At 33.6% G+C, this 19,607-nt stretch overlaps 1 pseudogene; it reads right to left on the reverse strand.

The window, feature by feature from the left end:
- Positions 1 to 7,411: 7,411 nt before the first annotated feature.
- LOC141519278 (ATP synthase F(1) complex subunit delta, mitochondrial pseudogene) lies at positions 7,412 to 7,888 on the reverse strand (annotated as a pseudogene).
- Between the last annotated feature and the right edge of the window lie 11,719 nt (positions 7,889 to 19,607).

Consider the following 19,607-nt stretch of genomic DNA (forward strand, 5'->3'; position numbering starts at 1 on the left):
ACTTGCACAAGTTCATAAAAACAATAATAAATATGGAAGGTGAGCAGGTCTTTTTAGACTCCAAGTCTAGCACAACAGATGTTATTGAGTAGGAATGAGAAGAAACTAATAATTCATAGTAAGCAATGTGAGAAAGCTACATGACACAGCAGATAGAATTCGGGATCTCTAGTCATAAAGATTTGAATTCAAATCCAGCCTTAGTCATTTGCTAGCTGTGTGATCCTAGGCAAGTCCCTCAACCTGATTTGTCTCAATTTTCTCATCTTTTAAATGCAATTGAAAAGAAAATGGCATACTACTCCAGTATCTTTGTCAATAAAAACTAAAATGAGATCATAAAAAGTCAGACATGATGGGAAAAAATAGCAACCAGGATGCAATGCTGAGACAAGACCAAGTAAAAGTTTCACATTTGTCACAGTTATCTTTATTTTAACTCAGGTTGCTTCAGATAACTTGGGGAAGGGGGTAATGGAATTCTAGTTATTTAATTTATTTTTAATATTTAAAGGGAGGTTTAGTCAATTCATTTATTTTGGGGAGAGATGAATAGTTCAGAGTTGATTTAATTTCTGTGAGATTTTTATGACAATGCAGGAGAGCAAATTGTACATAAATTGTAATCTTAGAAAGTTGCCTGAGACATTAGCATGTTAAGGAATTTTCCATAGATTACAAAGATAACATGTGTTAGAGGAATGAATTATAACCATGTGTTTTTGGCTCCAAAGTTTACCCTCTATCCCTTACAGCAGACTGTTTCTCACACTATAGAATAAATGATATTTATTTTCTTGCCTTGATGTTGCCAATATCATGAAAAACATATCCTAGACATAGTTTAGTTCCCATGCAAATTGGTATTTTAAAAGTATGTACAATTTTACCATTTTCCCCTGAAGTCAATAGACTACTTAACACAGGAAATATTTTTATCATGAACATTGTTATTGAATACCAATCTAAAATATTGTATGCTTTACACAGAACACTTGCTCCTAGAATGGAAGGTTACATTCATTCTAATCTTATAAATATAAAGCAAAATTCAATGAATATTTTCAATGCCAGTGATTTTTTTTGTCAGATTCTTACTTTTTTCATAGAAGGAAAATAAAGTATATTTAGATCAATTCACACCTGTTGCTTTGTTTTCTTTCATTGTAATTGTCCTAGTATCTTTTTAATATGTCATTCTGAATTACAGAAATGAATTGGTAGAGTGTAGTTAATAGAATTTGAGATGAAAGCTTTATTAGGAACTGAACCATATCAATTTTCTTTTTATTTCAAATTGAAGCTTGGAGAGACAAGAAGGTTAGATGAGAGGAGACAGCAGGAACAAAATTCCAGGGTGTTTGGAATAGAAATAGAAAGTGGAATTGTATGATCAAAGAATGTTCAGAAAAATTTTATTTCCTTTTTTTCTCCAACAACATTTTACACTGTGAATCTGAAAAATTCTTAAAGATTCTCCTGGCTAGTTTCCTAAAATTGTTTGCTAGAAGAAGGATGCAAAATATCCTGTCCTGTACTTCGACCATATATATCCATTTATATATTGCTTTCCGACTTTCACCTTTGATTTTCAATAAATTCTGAGTGACACTTCATAGATGCCTGACAATTTGTGAAATGCCTGACCATATTCTGAAGTATAAATGAATACTGTATATTCGTGCTAAGTGTTACTGTTCCATGGGTTCATTTACAAAAGTTTGTACTCAGAATACAGATTTGGTAATAAAAATGGTTTCCTGATTTATAGATAATTAAATGCATATAGACTATTACCCGAATTAAAGCATGGATGCCTGGGCATATTATACTTCTTGTGGTATTTAATAAAAGCTTACAAGAACAAGAAGAACATGCAGCTCTATAGGGCTCTTCCAAGTTAGAGTGGGGAATTTGCCTACCATATGGTGATGGCTCTGATATACTTCAGAGGATACACACTAAACCGGAGGCCATATGAGATATGTTGCCAAATCTTGTGCCACAAATCAATTTTGCCAAAATTTAATCTCAACTATTTCATTCAAGCTGAATGAAGAAATTCCTTAGCAGGTGGGCAAATGACATTTCTATTTTTTCTTTTTTGGAATTTTATACATGACAAATATCAATTAAAATGAATATTTCCATGACCAAAGAAGAACTGAACAAAAGAAAATTGTACATGAAACCTTAGATCTCCATTGAAAAAACATTGACAAAAAAACAATAAAAATTTGTCATTAAAACAATAGCAATATAATGAAATCAACAAGGTGATTTTAAGGTTGCCTAGCTTGTCTCATTTCTCTCCAAACCCTCTGCTTTCTTCTGTGTATTTGTGTGTTGGAGTGGGGGAGAGTGAAGAAGAGGTTGATATTTCAATGCGACCCTTCTTTACCTTAATGCTTTTAGATATCATTTATCATAGTATAATAATATTTTGTTAGATTTAGATTCCCTAATCCTTCCCTTCATTTTCTCCCATTCACATAAACTCAGTACTTTAAAAAAAGAATGTAAAATCTTTGTATGTTTGTTGGTTATTTTTTTTTTTTTTTGGTAATCCAATGGTCTGCAAGATGGGGAATTTAGTGAATATAGGATTTTTCTTTTTAAATTAATTAATTAATTGATTTTCATCCATATGACCATGTATATTTTTAAATTACAAAATTTCCTTCCACCCTTCCTTCCCAACCCCCCTCTCCTCAGCAGCAGTCAGGTTAGCATTGCACATAAGTTTTTTTGATAAATATGCTTACAGATTATTTTCAGTATGAGGAATTAGGATTAGTGGAAAAAGATACATAGATACTTTTTATAAAATGTTTACCAGATTCTTAAGGGTTTGTGTGTGTGTGAGTGTGTGTGTGTGTGTGTGTGTGTGTGTGTGTGTGTGTGTGTGTGTGTGTGTGTGTGTGTGTGTGTGTGTGTGTGTGTGTGTGTGTGTGTGTGATTTGTTTTGTTTTTCTTCCTCTGGATTGGGAAAATATTGTCCATAGCTAATCTAATACAGTTGTCCTATCTCTCCAAACTGCTAAGAGAAGCATCAAGATTCATATTAGTGTTGCTATTAATGTGTACATTGTTTGCTTGGTTCTAATCCTTTCTCTCAGCATCAGATCCCCTAAGTCATTCCATATTTCTCTAGAATCTGACCCTTTTATGATTTCTTATAGAATAATAATATTCCATAGTATTCATGTACCATAACTTCTTTAGCCATTTCCCAAAAGATGGACATCCCCTCAATTTCCAGTACTTTGCCACTTCAAAATAGCTGCTATAAATGTTTTGAAACATGTAAGATTTTTCCTTCTTTTTATAATTTCTTCTGAATATAGATCTAGAATTGGAATTGCTGGGTCAAAGGATATGAAAAGTTTTATTGCTCTATGGGCATAGTTCCCTGTTGTTCTCCAGAAAGGTTGAATCTGTTCACAACTTCACCAGTACTGCATCAATGTCCCAATCCTCCCACAACCTCTCCAACATTGAACATTTTCCCTTTTTTCTTACCTTGGCCAATCTGATAGGTGTGAGGCAATACCTCATTATTGTTTTAATTTGCATTTCTCCAATCAGTATTGATTTGGAGTATTTTTTCATATGATTATATGTAGCTACAATTTCTTCATTTGAAACTGTCAGTTCATGTCTGTTGACCATTTATCAATTGGGGAATGACTTCTAACCTTATAAATTTGATGCAATTAATTTAGGATTTTTTAATAAGTAGTAGGATGATGGAAACATGTAGATGATGCAAGAGATAGAATGACATGTCTGGGATCAAGAATGTCTAAGATCAAATCAAACTTCAAACACTTGGTAGATATCATTTAATCTCAGTCTACCTCAGTTTCCTCAACTATAAAATTAGGATAATTGAAGCAACTACTTGTCCATATTTTTGAAAGGATGAAATTTGGTAATATATGTAAAATCCTTTGGAAACTTTTAAGTGCCATTCAAAAGCAAACTATTATTATAACTTTTTAAACTATCTGTTCAAATAGAGTGAACTAAATTAATTTTGAAGGAACTTATATTGTCCATTAAAAGAACTTTCATTTAGCTATATAGGATGTCTCTGGGGTGTTATTATTAATTGGCATGACAAAATAGGGACAAAGAAAAGAAATTTATGACTATATAGGACAGTGAACATAATAGATAAAGAAATGCAGTTCATCAAAAATATCTTTTATAAATACTTCTTAATACTGAATTCCATTGAACAAGTAAAGTTCTCCTTATTGACTTACAGATTATTATGAATTTATCAATGCCTGGGATATCTTCTTAAGGATGCCCATAATTATCCAAAAGATTTTGAACTATCTACATTGTAAAACTCAAATGGTTACCAATATTTTTTGTTCACAGTACAATATGTAGCTAAATAAAAATTACACAAGGTAAATTGTTGTACAAATATGTCTTAGTTAATGGTAAATAGATAAAAAAAGATCCCAGAATTGAACAAAAAAGGTTAGAGGGGAATTGCTTTTAAATACAAAAGAATCTCCTTGTATTTAATCACTCTATATTCTCAATATTCCATATTTACTGACCTACTTATGGTTTTTTTGTAGGAGACTTCGTCTTTCACTTGACTGATCATCCTGATGTCTGAAATATTTTTTCCCCCATTTCCATCTATAACTCTCAATTTCACTGGCTTTATTCAGCTCAAACCTTGAAGAGAATCTTGCCAAAGATTAGTTATAAAAATAATCTTTAATTTGTTGTGTATATTTATTATGCAGTTTTATTTTCACATTTAGAATGAAAGTTTCTTCAGGGCAGGAAATATTTTTCCTTTCTTTGTAGTCTGTCCTTGCCTAGAATGCTTCATGCCAAATAATAAATATTCTCACTTGCAACATCATTCTCATATCATTCAGTGTTTCAAATTGAGTTCTCTCAAGGGGCATAATTGAAGAATTTAATATTTATGTCACACACATGATATTTATATTATATAAAAATCACTAATGTCACTGAGTCCTATAGAACATGTACATTATGTAAAAGGAGTATGAATATGGTAATTTGATATTTAAAAAATCCCTAAAGTTTATAAGGACTTATTTTTCTTTGTACAAATGAGGAAATGGGCCAGGTTCAGTGATTTATTCATAGACACACAAATAATAAATAACAAAAATAATAATCCAAATCACTTCATCTTAATATGAATCCAATTATCTTGCCATTATTTAATGGCACTGCCAAAGGAATATTTTTCTGCGGGTTGAGTAAGAAGAAATGGAAAATGACAAATTTCTCAATCTATGTAAACAAGAATTTGAAGGTGAAATCTGTTACTATTTTGATATGGAGTCTTTGGCAATGTACATAATCTTTTTTTTAATATTTATTTATTTCAATCCATATGTACATGCATATATCCAGGTTACAAAATTTTACTCCACCCTACTTTCCCAATCCTCATCCCTCAGCAGGGAACAGTCAGATTAATGTTTTATGTGGATATTTTATTGAGCATGTTTACAGATTAGTCATTTTTGGAATTGAGGAATTAGAATTAAGGGAAAGAGATAATTTTTATAAACTGTTCATTTGATTCAGAAGGGTTTTTTTTGTATGTGTGTTTTGTTTTGTTTTGTTTTTCTTTCTCTGGTTGGAGATAATATAGCCCATAACCAGTCAAATACAGTTGTCCTAGCTCTCTGGACTGCTGAGAGGAGCTACTTCCATCAGGTTTGTTCATCTCATAATGTTGCTGTTGATGTGTACATTGTTCTCTTGGTTCTACTCACTTCCCTTAGCATCAGATCCCATATGCCATTCCATGCTTCTCTAGAGTCTGACCCTTTATGATTTCTTATAGAACAATAGTATTCCATAGGATTCATGTACCATAACTTGCTTAACCATTCCCCAATTGATGGGCATCCCCACATCCAATTCTTAGCCACTAAAAAAAAAAGAGCTGCTATGAATATTTTTGAACATGGGCATTTCCTGTTTTTTATATTTTCTTCTGTATATAGACCCAGAATTGTAATTGCTAGGTCAAAAGGTATGAACAATTTTATTGCTCTTTGGGCACAGTTCCATATTGTTCTCCAAAAAGGTTGAATCTGTTCCCAACTAAACAAGCAATGTATCCTCCCGCAATCTCTCCAACATTGATCATCTTCCCTTTTCCTCAAATTGGCTAATCTAATAGATGTGAGATGATACTTCATTGTTGTTTAAATTTGCATTTCTCTAATCATTGGTGATTTAGAGTGTTTTTCCATATGATTATATATATATATAGTTACAATTTCTTCATTTGAAAAATGTCTGTTCATATTCTTTGATCATTTATCAGTTGGGGAATAACTTGTGATCTTATAAATTTGATGCAGTTCTCTATATATTTTAGAAATGAGACCTTTATCAGAACTCCTCTTTGTGAAGATTGTTTCCCAGATTTCTGCTTTCCTTCTAATTTTGGTAGCATTGTTTATATTGGTGAAAAAACTTTTTTATTTTAATATAGTCAAAATCATTTATTTTGCAATTTATAATGTTTTCTAATTCTTGTTTGGTCATGAAGTTATCTGTTTTCCATAGATCAGATACATAGAATATTTTTTGGTTTAACAATTTATTTTTGGCATCATTCTTAATGCCTAAATCCTTTAACCATTTTGAACTTATTTTGATAAAGAGTGAGAGATGTGTATCTATAGCTAGTTTTTACCATTTTATTTTCCAGAATTTTTGTCAAATAGTGACAGAAGCTTATGTCTTTGGGTTTGTCAAACAGTAAATTGCTGTAGTCATTCACTGCAGTTTCTTTTGAATCTATCCTGTCACTGATACATTACTCAATTTCTTGACCAGTACCAGGAAGTTTTTATGACTGCTGCTTTATAGTACAGTTTTAGATCTGGAAGAGCTAGGTCATCTTTCTTTATAGTTTTTTATCAGTTCCTTATTCTTGCCATTTGTTGCTTCCGATGAATTTTGTTACTATATTTTCTAGCATGATAAAGTAGTTATTTGGTACTTTAATTGGTATGGCACTGAATAAGTAATTTAATTTGGTTAGAATTGTCATTTTTATTATATTAGCTCAACCTAACCAAGGACAGTTGACATTTTCCAAATTATTTAGACCTGACTGTATCTGGGTGAGGAGTGCTTTATAATTGTGTTCATACAGTTTCTGGGTTTGTTTGGGGAGGTAGATTCCCACTAATTTAATGTTTCCAGTTATTTTTTATTTATTTTTTTTAAAGTCCAGAACCTTTGAGGTTTTAAATCTGGGGATGAGGGTGTGGGGGTCACCTGGAGGCAGTCATTCTCCTTTCTGGGTGACTGTCATGGAGCAGACCAGTCACACCGGCTCTGGATGGCTTCAAATTTCCAGCTCCTTAGCTCATCATTCCAGCACTTTCACAATAGCATCATTGGCTTCCATCAGCATCTGAATCTCGCCTGGGGCTGCCTCATTTGACACTCCTGACAGTTCTAAGTGTGCCTTTTCCAGGTTGAATTGGGCAGCCGACAGGTCAAGCATATCCAGTGCCATAGCTTCTTCTGCCAGCAGCTGCACCAAGGAATCGGCACTCATGGTGACAGGACAACTGCTTGAGAAATACTTAGTGGTGGTGCCATCCTCGGCATGCACAATCACCACACCGGGCTTCAGCACCTGCAGGGTGGGGACGTGGGCAGCGAGGATCCCAAAAGTCCCACTCTGGGTTGGGACATCCACCTGTTTCACATTGGCCTCATTGAAATACACCTGTGTCGTGGAGGCGAAGGTGAAGGACATCTGTCTGGGAACTGCGGCAACGGAGGCGGACTCAGGACAGGTGCTCACTGGAGGGGCCGGGACCTGGGCTTGGTGCAGCAGTCAGAAGACGCAGCTGCAGAACATGGTGGTGGGTAGAATGGTGGTGGGCACCATGGCAGCGGCGGAGAGTCTGGGTAGTAGGACCAGGGGAGAGGATTGCCAGGCCAAGGTCCACAGTTATTTTTAATGGAATTTCTCTTTCTATCTCTCCTTCTTGGGCTTTTATGCTCATATATAGAAATGTTGATGATGTATGTGGGTTTATTTTATATATCCTGCTACTTTGCTGAATTTGTAAATTGTTCCAATGTGGTTTTTTTTTTTTTTTGCAAGGCAAATGGGGTTAAGTGGCTTGCCCAAGGCCACACAGCTAGGTAATTATTAAGTGTTTGAGGTCGGATTTGAACTCAGGTATTCCTGACTCCAGGACTGGTGCTCTATCCACTGTACCGTCTAGCCACCCCCAAGGTGTTTTTAAGATGATTTTCTTGAGTTCTCTAGGATACCCCCATATCATCTGCAAAGAACAAAAGTTGTGTTTCTCATTGCCAATTCTGATTCCTTTAATTTCTTTTTCTTCTCTTATTGCTACTGCTAGTATTTCTAGTACTATATTGAATAGTAATGGTGATAATGGTCATCATTGTTTTACTTCTGACTTTAGTGGAAATGCTTCAAGTATATTTCCATTAAATATATTATTTGTTGATGGTTTTAGATAGATGCTATTTATTATTTTAAGAAAACTCTATTTATTCCTAAACTTTCTCATGTTTTTAATAGGAAAATATTTTGTATTTTATCAAAGGCATTTTCAGCATCATATGACTTCTGTTGATTTTGCTATTGAAATGTTTTATTATATTGAGTGTTTACCTAATGTTGAACCATCACTGCCTACCTGGTATAAATCCAGCTTGATCATGTTATATTATCCTTGTAATAACTTGCTGTAATCTCATTGCTAAAATTTTGTTTAAGATTTTTCCATCAATATTCATTAGGGAGGTTGGTCTATAATTTTCTTTGTATTGTTTTGGTTCTTCCTGGTTTAGGTATCAGCACCATGTTGGTATTATAAAAAAGAATTTGGCAGAACTCCTTCTTCTCTTGTTTTTTAAAATAGTTTATGTAGAATAGGAAGTAATTGTTCCTTAAATGTTTTGTGGAATTCAATTGTAAATCCATCTGAACCTGGAGACATTTTCTTAGTGTGTTTATTGGTGGTTTCTTCAATTCCTTTTTTCCTGAAATAGGGTTATTTAAGTAAATTATTTCCTCTTATGCTAATGTGGGCAGTTTGTATTTTGTAAATATTCATCCTTTCACTTAAGTTATTCCATTTATCGGCATATAATTCAGGAACATAGCTCTGAAATATCTTTTTTATTTCTGCTTCACTGGTGGTTCATCCACCCTTTACATTTTTGATACTGGTAATTTAGTTATCTTTTTTTAATCAGATTATCCAAATGTTGGTGTATTTTATTAGCTTTTTCATAAACCAACTCAGTTTTATTTATGAGATCAATGGTTTTCTTGCTTTTAATTTTTTTAATCTCTCCCTTGATTGTCAGAATTTATAATTTGGTATTTAATTGTAGATGTTCAATTTGTTTTTTTTCTATTTTTTTTAGCTGCATACCCAATTCATTGATCTCCTCTTTCTCTATTTTGTTCAAATAGGCATTTAGAGATATAACATTTCTCCTCAAAACTGACTTGGCTGCATATCATAAATTTTGGTATGATGTCTCATTATTATCATTTTCTTGGACATAATTATTGATTATTTCTATTATTTGCTGTTTGATCCACCCATTATTAAAGACAGTTATTTAATTTCCAATTAGTTCTTGGTTTATGTTTCTCTGACACTTTATTACATGCAATTTTTGTTGCATAATCATCTGAGAAATGTGTATTTATTATTTCTGCCTTCCTGCATTTGATTATGAGGTTTTTATGCCCTAGTCCATGGTCAGGTTTGGTGAAGGTGCCATATATTGCTGAGAAAAAGGTATTCTTTTCTATTCACATTGTTTTCTCCAGAAGTCTATCATATCTTAGTTTTCTAAGATTTCATTCACCTTCTTAACTTCCTTCTTGTGTATTTTATTATTAGATTTAACTAATTCTGAAAGAGGAAGATTGATGTCTCCAGTTATTAAAGTTTTATTGTCTTTGTCTCCCTGTAATTCATTCAGCTTTTCCCCCAGGAATCTGGATGTTATACCACTAGGTACATACTTGTTTAATAATGATATAGCTTCATTAGCAATGGTGACTTTTAAGAAGATGTAGTTTCCTTCCTTATCCCTTTTAATGATATTGATTTTTCCTTTTGCTTTGTCTGAGATTATTATCCCAGATTTTTTTTCCTTCCATTGAGGCACAATATATTTTGCTGCAACCTTTTACCTTCACCCTGTGTGTATCCCTCTGCTTCAAACATGTTTCTTGTAAACAACATATTGTAGGATTCTGGTTTTTAATCCTTTCTGCTATCTGCTTCCATTTTATGGGACAGTCCATCCCATTTACATTCATAGTTTGTTTTTTTTTTAGGTTTTTGCAAGACAAATTGGGTTAAGGGGTTTGCCCAAGGCCACACAGCTAGACAATTATTAAGTGTCTGAGGCCGGATTTAAACTCAGATATTCCTGACCCCAGGCTGGTGCTCTAACCACTGTACAACCTAGCTGCCCCTACTGTTAACAGAGTTTATTTCTTTGATCAATTTTTCATAATTTTCCTGCATGACTTTTAATTTCATTTTTCCATTTTCTTCTTCCTCTCTTCTTTGGCTTTTAAATTATTTTTTTAAGTCCCTTGATGAGCTTTTGTTTTTGAGTCCAATTTATAGACTGTTTTGATACTTCCCCTATGAATGATTTTTCACTTCTTTGTTCTTCAGATATAACATTGCTGTCATCTTTGTCTATAAAGTAGTTTTCTATAGTGTGAGTGTTCTTTCAGCTTTTTTTGTTCATTTTTTTCCTATTTTAGCTCTGCTCCTGCAGTATGAGAGTATGCGTCTAAGCCTCTGTTTTAGCTGGGGTTGCGATCTGACCCCCAGCTTTCCATTGGCCAAGATATTACCTATGCAATCCAGGCCTTGCCTTTGCAGAGGTGTCCCCCCTTTATCCAGGTTCTGACTTAACAGTTTGCTGACCCAGTTTTATCTCTTACCCCATGTTCTCAGGGTTATGGCTATGTTTGGTGCTGGAGTCCTCCCTGCTAGTTTGCTATCTACCTGCCTGGTACCTCTGCTGTTGTTAAGCTGTTGGAACCTGTATTTTTCTTGGCTAAATGCTTTTTCACTCTTCCACCTCCTGGACTTTACTTTCCCTTTTCCCCGAAGAGACAGACCTTCCCTGAAGATCCTCCACAATATCTACAATTGAAAACAACTTAGAATCTTCTCTTTTTCTTGGTGGAATCTGTAGTTTAAGTGTCAGAGTAGAAGTGTCATTTATCTTTGGTAAGGAAAAGCTCTGGGAACATGTTAGCTTCATGCAGCCATCTTGGTTCCACCTTGGAAGTCCCTATGAATGGAATTTTTATGGTACTCATTTTATTCACCTACAAATCAAAGTAGTTGAAATAGATAGTTATTGGGTTTTCTTTAAATTTTTATTCTTCTATCATTCTCTCAACTCCTTGTCATTAAATACAAATTTTTAACATGAGATATTATTGATAAAAACTGATATGTTTTCAAAAATCTCATACCTTGTTAAACACATGAGGTTATGCTTATTAGGTTTTACTTTTTTGTCCCCAAACTTTTCATTTCCTGTACAACTCTCAAAGACTCTTCATTTCACTTATAGAGGCCTTACAGTTATGCACTAATCAGGGAAGGATATTAACCAGAGTTCTCCGTAATGATGAACTCTCAGATGCAATAAAAATAAAAACAACACTACTTCCTGCCCGTTACCTGCCAATAACAATCACCAAGACCAATGTTGTATTGGTGACTATTTTAGACTAGACCTAACTCAGGCTAATTCTTCAGAAGTTCAATTTTTATATTGGATTGAAAGGAAGTATTTATGGGTAATTCAACACCTGATAATAAACCATCAATTTCTCCATAGCATAACAAGTATATACTAGAAAATTTGTCACTGAGAACTTGCTGAGTAGATCCTGCTGACTGCAATGCTTTGCATGAGCTGCCTACCATGTTCACTAAAAAATCAGCGAATGCCCATAACTTTTTTGGATTGTTTTTTTCTTGAATGACCAATTAGTAATGTCAGCAATTTTGATTACTGAGTCAAGTGTCCTGAATTAATCAAGTCTTGAGAATATGTTCAAAAGTTCTTCAAATATGTGGTACAATGTTGAACATTGTTTGCACGAACCTATTACCAGGTAATTTTGATTACATTAAATGAAAAAAATTTCTCCACAAATAAAACTAATGCAGCTAATATAACAAGGAATGTAGTAAGATGGGAAATAATTTTTTTACAGCTAATGTTACTGAAATAGTACTCATTTCTAAAATATATACAGGAATTATTCAAATTTATAAGAAACCAATTATTCACCAATTGATATATGATCAAAAAATATAAAATAACAATTATCAGATGAAGATATTAAAGTTATCTATAGTCATGAAAAAATGTTCAAAATCACTATTGTTTAGAGAAATGCAAATTAAAACAATTCTGAGCTAAAAACCATACCAATCAACTTGACCAATATGACTTGAAAAAGTAAATAATTAATGTGTAGTGGATGTGGGATACATTAATGTATTGTTGGTTGAGTTGTGAACAGATCCAACCTATCTGGAGAAAAATTTATAATTATTCCCAAAAGGCAATAAAACTATTCATACCCATTCATCCACTAAAACTACTACTAGTTATGTATTTCAAAGTGATCACAAAAAAGGGTTAAAAAACTCACATGTACAAAAATATTTAGAGCAGCTCTTTTCATACTAGCAAAGAAATGGAAATTGAAAGGATGCCCATTAACTGGGGAATGACTAAAGGAATTGTGTTATATAAATTTGTTGGAATAATATTAGTCTATAAGAAATCATGAGAGATAGAACTCCAGAATATCATAGAAAGACTTGAACAAAATGTTCCTTAGTGAAGGGAGAAGAAATAGATAAAAACTATCAGCAGAATTGCATGATGATTAATTATAATAGACTTGATCATTTCTGCAATAAACAAAGACAATACTAAAAGAATTAAAATGGAGAATACCATCCATATTCAGAAAAGAAATTGTGAATTTTAAAAGCAGACCAATGTTTATCTTCAATTTTTAAAAGAATTGTTTAATTAATTATATCATTTTTTCTTTCTATTTTTTCTTCCATTTGTTTATGATTCTTTTTCATGATATGATTAACATAGATATATATTTAGCATGGTTATTGATAAAGAAGCCTATATTACATGGTTTTACTCTCAAGTGGAGGGGGAGGCAAATTAGGGAGAAAAATGCAAAAAAAATAACAATTGCTGGGAAATAAATAACAAATCTATTGTTTATGAATTACACTCATGAAGGATGATCTTGATTTATGTATTTATTGCTTGTTAAATATTTTTGTGTATTTTCATTGGTAAGTACTGATATATGTCAGTATGAATAAGTCTGTTTTTCTTTTTCCCCATGACTTGGGAATTTTCTCTTTCTTCATGTATCTTGCATTTCAGTTCAAAACTCCAATTTTGTGATTTTTTCATGGCATTCTCTATATACTTGATCCAAATTGGTTACTTTTCCCATCTCTCTCGGACTATGACATTATGTTTCAATTTTGTTAGTTGCATTGTCCTTTATGGAGGAAATAGTTTAATATAATCGTCTTTTGCATATGTTTTCCATTTTATTTCTGCTTCTAGTCGCCCTTCCATTTCTATTCTTCAATATCCTTTAGACGAACATAGCTAATGAGATAACTTCTTATGTTTTCTTTTATCTGATTTTACTTTCTACTCTTTCTCTTTAATCTTTACTCTTTCTACTCTTCCTCATGAATGTCATGAATGATCATGACACATTCATGATGGTATATTATCACCATAAAATGTTATAAATGAATTTATATTCTGGTCCCATACTATGTTTTGCAGTGATCTCTTTCTAGTAAGTTGTTAGATATTTCTGAAGTAAAGCACTTTCTGGACGTCAGTCCTCTTTTAGCAATAAGATACATTGGTCTAACTTCTGCATACTTTTGTTATGGGTAGTATCAAAGTTTTATTTTGTCTACTTTCCATTTTGATTTTTAATCTTTTTAAAATATAGTTTAGGATTGTTTTAAATGTTTACCATCTATTTATATTATCACCATTTTGATGGATGTTGAGTTGCTTGTTTGATTAAGAAAGGTCTATGGATGGTGATAACACATTAATTAACCATTCTTTCTATAAGTGTGAAATTCACTGAAATCAGTAGATGTACAAGAAATAAATTCATATTTCAGATTTCTTCATAATATGTTGTAAATCTCAAATTGCTTATGTACTAAAAAGTAAATTTATTTTTACTATTAATAGTCTTTTAAAATGCTTATTGAATAAATAATTAGCAAGTAAAATAAAGAGAAAATTCATTAATTCATTAATATGAACTACAACTTTTCCTATCAGTGAATTTTATATTTTATAATTTTATATTTTATTGCTAGTTTTTATATTTTATTGCTAGTTTTTATATTTTATTCCTAGTTTTCTCTTGATTTTGATACCTCTCTGAGAAATTTTCAAGAGTTGCCTTTGAAAAAAAAAACACAAAGTCTTATTTTGCTAATATAAATGGAGATAGGCCATATTAATTATTCCCCTGAAGATTCAACATTTTTTTCTGTTTCTGTCAGTCTTTTTACCTGATTTATTTTGCTGATCTTTCATACCCACACCCACATACACATAAATATGTACAAACACATACGTGATTTTCAGAAGATATTCTTATTTCCTAATAATAATGACCATCTTTTTTTTGGTTTTATTTTGCAAGGCAATGGAGTTAACTGACTTGTCCAAGGTCACAAAGCTAGGTATTTAAATGTCTGAGGTCACATTTGAACTCATGTCCTCTTGACTCCATGGCCAGTGCTCTATCCACTGAACCATCTAGCTGCCCAATGTCCATCTTGAGTCTCTAAAGCATAAAGTTACTTTAGGAAACCCGAGGGCAGTATAAATGGTATCAGATCTACATTATAATTTTGGGAGTAATGTTGCTATTAGATAACCAGTTCTGTTGAACATTTCTCTTAAGAAATGGGGACAAAAAGGGAAAAAAAAAAGATCCATGCAATTAGCATGATTAATAGTAAAGGAGATACTTCTATCAACACCATGAATCTATTAACATAATTAAAACTGAAAGGTTTAGTTACAAAACATTTCAATGTTACTTTTTAAAAAAATCTTAATCTCAAAATACTTCCAAACTATCATATAATGTATTATTATAATTAGGTGTGATTTGTGATCAAGAGGACTAATTCTGAGCTTAAAAATCATAAATTTAGAAATAATTTCATTATTTTATGATATGATTATCTATTTTGAAAGACATAATTTATGGATTTTTTTTCTGAAAACACCAAAAAAGGGGGGTTATGTTTTAGAATATGAATGCTTAATCTTAATGTGAGAATGTATTTGAGTACAAAGTTTTAAAAAATGTTCAGATATTGTGTTGTAATAGATTATTAATTTCTTGAAATTAAAGAACATGCTTTAGCTAAATGAATTAACTCTTTTTCAGAGTCTAAAAAAGTGAACAAAAAGTGAAACTACTTTGAACTAACTAATGCTTGTCATGTAAGCAGGCATGTAATGATGCAATATTAATAGTTAAGCTGTTATATGTCTAACACAAATGTTTCAAGTGTTAATTTTGAGAATCATATGCTTTTAGAAATGTAATAATGTGTAAAGCATAGGACTAAGTCAGCAAACAATATATCCCCATCTTAATGAGTTGCTTCATATATCATTATATAAAATGAATTGTAGACAAAGTATGACTTCCCCTGTGGTATTTGGGAAATTGTTCTATAGGTTAAGAGGTGATCCTCAGGATATTTTATCATCACCATCACCATCACCAGCTCCCTTTTAATTTCAAGGATCAAGTTTATGGCATTAAAAACTAACTTACAAACAATCAGTAATTACTTGAAAAATTCTTCCTAATGAATTAGGATTTATAATCAAAATAAATACACCAATGGGGTTGGGGAGTAAGGTTGGAGATGGGAGGATTCCCCAGAGAGTCTGACTCTGTCGAATCTCTGTGGGCAAGATTGTTGCTCCTCCTTCCTTCAGAGCCAGGATCTTTCTGTCTCCTGAAGTTCATGTCTTGCTTGTAGGTCCCAGACAGGACTCACCTCTCTGAGCTTCTGCCCCCTGCTCATCTCCTTGATCTCTACTTCTCCTTCTGTGACCTAATGACCAGGTTCCTGCACAGGAAGAGAAAGTAAAGACTCTCTGTGATTTCCAGCCCAGCCTGCATAGGACCAAGACCTGGAAAAAACAGGGATCCTGGAGGGAATGATCCCTGGGAACCACAGACCCCAGCCCAATTTCCCATGCTGGAGTTGATTTCAAGTATGAAAATGAGTTGGAGCCAAGATGGCAGAGTGAAGGCAGGAAATCACAGCAGCTCTCTCCCAGACCACTCCAAATGCCTTTAATAAATAATGATAATCAACTTCTAGAGTGGCAGAACCCACAGAAAGATTGAGTGAAGCAATTTTCCAACCCAAGACAACTTGGAAGATCCTTGGGAAAGGTTTGGCACACCAGGGTTGGAAAGTGTTGCAGGACTTCCTGGACTGCACCAGTGCAGACCAGTTCCAGTCATTTAGGAACAGGCTACAGGGTACCTGGATCCCTTGGGTGCCTAGATCTTTGGGAACAGTGGCAGTTTCCATATATTTCATCCCAGGAATTGCCAAGGACAATTGGGAAGCTCAGCAAGAAAATTCTTCAGCATCAGAGTGAGAGGGGGTGCCTAGTCCAGTGCAGCTCAGCTACACAGACTCAGCCTCTGGGACCAAGAATAGCCTGGGGAGTCAGCTGGCAGGGAGCCATTGGTAACTGCTTCCAGGGTGCTCAGCCCATGGATTGTAAAGGATTTGGGGGAGATTGTAGAGGTCTTTACACTATCCCTGGGGCAGAACTCTGTGGCTTTGTCCATACTCAGACTCAGATCACAGTCTGGGGCCCCATACTGCCATAGTAGAGCAGAGGCCCTCCTTACAGTTCCAGGCAGAGGGGAATGCTGGTGGTTGTCCACAGACCAAAGCACAGGCCAGGACAGAAGTCAAAGCTTCTTTGAGGGGAATCACTGAAAACAGTTGTAAAAATTCTCAAAAACTTGGGACAGTGTTCCTCTACTCTGGGAGCAGAGCCCTACCTTAACAGAGAATTAAAATCAAATCATAGGTTGGAGAAATGAACAAACAACAGAAGAAAAAAATCTGACCATAGACAATTTGTTTTCACGGAGGATGAAAATACACATTCATAAGGTAAATCAAGGCTTCTGTATCCAAAGCCTCCAAGAAAAATATGAATTGGTCTCAGACTATGGAAGAGCTCAAAAAAAGAATTTGAAAATCAGGTCAGGGAGGTAGAGGAAAAATTGGGAAGAGAAAGGAGAGAAATGCAAGAAAATAATGAAAATCAAGTCAGCAGCTTGGTGAAGGAAGAAAGAAAAAAATGCTGAAGAAAAGAATATCTTAAAACTCAGTTTAGGTCAAATGGAAAAAGAAGTCAAAAAAAGTCAATGAGGAGAATGCCTTAAAAAGCAGAATTTGCTAGATGAAAAAGGAGATGCAAAAACTTTCTGAAGAAAATAATTCCTTCAAATTTAGAATGGAGCTAAGGGAAGCTGATGACTGTGAGAAATCAAGAAATAATAAAACAATAGCAAAAGATTGAAAAACTAAAAGAAAATGTGAAATATCTCATTGGAAAAACAACTTACCTGAACAAAAAAGATCCAAGAGAGATTATTTAAAAAATTATTGTGTTTCCTGAAAGCTATGACCAGGAAAAGAACTAAGACTTCATTTTCTTTTCAAGATATTTTCCAGAAAAATCTTCCTGATATACTAGAACTAGTGGGCAAAATAGAAATTGAGGGAATCCACAAGTCACTTCATGAAAGAAATCCTGCCCCCCCAAAATAACTCCCCAGAAATATTACAGTGAAATTCCAGATCTCCCAATTCAAGGAGAAAATATTACAAGTAGCCAAAAAGATACAATCCAAATATGAAATATCATCATCCCAGTCAGGATAATACAAGATTAGCAGCTTCTGCATTAAGGCTCCTAGGTGTTGGAATATGATATTCCAGAAGGCAAAAAAAACTTGCATTACAGCCAGGTATTAATGACCCAAGAAAACTCAACATCCTCTTTCTGGTTAAAAGATGGATATTTAATGAAATAGGGGCCTTTCAAATTTTCCTGTTGAAATGACCAGAGCTGAACAAAAAGTGTGATCTTCAAGTACAGGATTCAGGTAAATCATAGGGAGGGTGAAAGGGAAGGGCATATCACGAAGTAATTTAATTGATGTTGAAGTGCTTGTATTCCTCACATGGGAAGATGACACTGAAAACTCATAAGAAGCTTCTTATTTATTAAGGCAGTTAGGAACATATATAGACAAGGCACAGGAGGGAGTTGAACATGAAGGTATAATATATTATAAATATGGAGTCAATGGACAGGAAAGGAATGTACTGGGAGAAAGGGAAAGGAAAACTAGAATGGGATGAGTTATTTTATGTAAAAGAGATAATGAAAAGCTTTTATAATTGAGTGGAAAGGGAGAAGGTAAGGGGGATGAGTCACTATCATTGTGTGTGACTCAGAGAGAAACTAGCATGCACACGCAATTTGGTATAAAAATCTATCTTACTCAAGGCAGACAGGAGAGGGAAGCAATTGGAGAAAGGGGATAAGGGGAAGAGAGGTGGTGTAAGTGATAAAAGAGAGGGGAGATCATGTAAGAAGGAATCATATACAACACATTTTTGAGTAGGAACATGGGGAAAGGAGAGAGAGAATTGAATAAATGGGAGTGGGGAAAAATAGGATGAAGGAAATATAGATAGCAATAGTAACTGTCAGAAAAGAAATTGAGGCAACTTCTCTGATAAGTTTATGATAAAAAGGCTATATGCTCCCAGAACAGAGACGATGGTATCTGGATATAGAGTGAAACATACTTTTTCCCTCTCACATTAATTTTTTAAGGTTTCTCTATCTTTGGGAAGGGGAGGGAATTATGTTTACTTTTATATGACTATTGTATTAACATAAAAAGAATAAAATATGACTAAAAAGGAAATTAAAGAAGAGATGGAAAAGACACTATCCTTCTAGGGTCCAGTTTCCTTAGTACAAAAATGAAATGGTTAGATGTAATGACTTTTGGACAATTTTCCAGGTGAGGTACTCATTAAGAAGCAGAGAATGAAGAGATAGCGGAGCAAAGAAAAGAGCTACAAGTTTGGCAAAGAACAAATATGAAAAGAGATGAAATATAAATACTTCCAAACCTATAGTAAAATTAACTATTTAAATAAAAAATATCCTTGGAAACTTGGAGGCTTATTGTTGGAATTGTAATAGTCTGTAAATAACTATTGAAGGCTTCTTTAGAACTAGATAGCATGAATCCATACTGACTTTTCCAGTGCCCAGTGACACATATACCTGTCTAAGAGAAGAAATTCAAACTGATGAGC

Source organism: Macrotis lagotis, chromosome 3 (genome assembly GCF_037893015.1).
Source record: "Macrotis lagotis isolate mMagLag1 chromosome 3, bilby.v1.9.chrom.fasta, whole genome shotgun sequence".
Taxonomy (NCBI): Eukaryota; Metazoa; Chordata; class Mammalia; order Peramelemorphia; family Peramelidae; genus Macrotis; species Macrotis lagotis.